This window comes from Mandrillus leucophaeus, unplaced genomic scaffold, assembly GCF_000951045.1.
Source record: "Mandrillus leucophaeus isolate KB7577 unplaced genomic scaffold, Mleu.le_1.0 Scaffold280, whole genome shotgun sequence".
Classification (NCBI taxonomy): domain Eukaryota; kingdom Metazoa; phylum Chordata; class Mammalia; order Primates; family Cercopithecidae; genus Mandrillus; species Mandrillus leucophaeus.
The window spans coordinates 1638363-1639374 of record NW_012102921.1 but is presented as its reverse complement, the minus strand read 5'-3'; the positions used below and the strand labels follow the sequence as shown (position 1 = coordinate 1639374).

The 1012-nt window shown below is 38.3% G+C and overlaps 1 protein-coding gene across 1 annotated transcript in view; it reads left to right on the top strand.

The window, feature by feature from the left end:
* Positions 1-1012, top strand: part of LOC105543361 (mucin-17-like) — a 15057-nt gene that overhangs the window by 6869 nt on the left and 7176 nt on the right. The gene's annotated exons all lie outside the window — the stretch shown is intronic.

Genomic DNA, 1012 nt, shown 5'->3' with positions numbered 1-1012 from the left:
CAATGTGGATAGTTTCTATTGCCATCCCTTCACATCATTATTCATTTTCTTCTTCAATGTCTAATCTGTCCTTAATCCCATCTGGTGTATTTTTTTTATCTCTAGAAGTTCTGTTTGTTTATATACACATTTTTTCCATGTTTTTATTGAATTATTGCACATACAGAACACAGTTATAGAAACTATTTTGGACTGGATGTGGTGGCTCATACCTGTAATGCCAGCACTTTGGGAGGCTGAGGCAGGAGGATCCCTTGAGGCCCAGAGTTTAAGACCAACCTGGGCAGCATAGTGAGACCCATGTCTCTAAAAAAAAAAAGCTTTTAAATAATTGGCTAGGTGCGGTGGCTCACGCCTGCAATCCCAGCATTTTGGGAGGCCAAGGCGGGTGGATTACCTGAGGTCAGGAGTTTGAGACGAGCCTGGCCAACATGGTGAAACCCCGTCTCTACTAAAAATACAAAACTTAGCCAGGCGGTGGCGCGTGCATGTAATCCCAGCTACTCGGGAGGCTGAGGCAGGAGAATTGCTTGAGCCTGGGAGACAGAGGTTGCAGTGAGCCGAGATCGTGCCACTGCACTCCAGCCTGGCTAACAGAGCGAGACTCTGTCTCAAATAATAATAATAATAATAAATAAAAGAAAAACGGAATGCAAAAATTCCCAGCACCAAACAAGGTAACATTCACAACATCTGGCATGAATCATTCTTGGCTTTTTAAAATAATTTTTCTAGCTAAGAATATGTGACTGTACATTTTATTTTCTGTTGAAGGACTTCAGTTGTCTGATTCATAAATTAAACTTCATTAAATTCATAAATTAAACTTCCCGATTACTTAAGAAATTCCATAAATCTAATAAATTAAATGTACATTTTTTAAAACTTCCCCACACGTAGATGGTTCTACGAGTCTAATTAAATGTTTACATGTGTTGAATCTTAAATTCTTTTAAATGTTTTAACAGTTTACAACCTTGCAAGATTCTAATGGAAAATCACAAATCTAAAT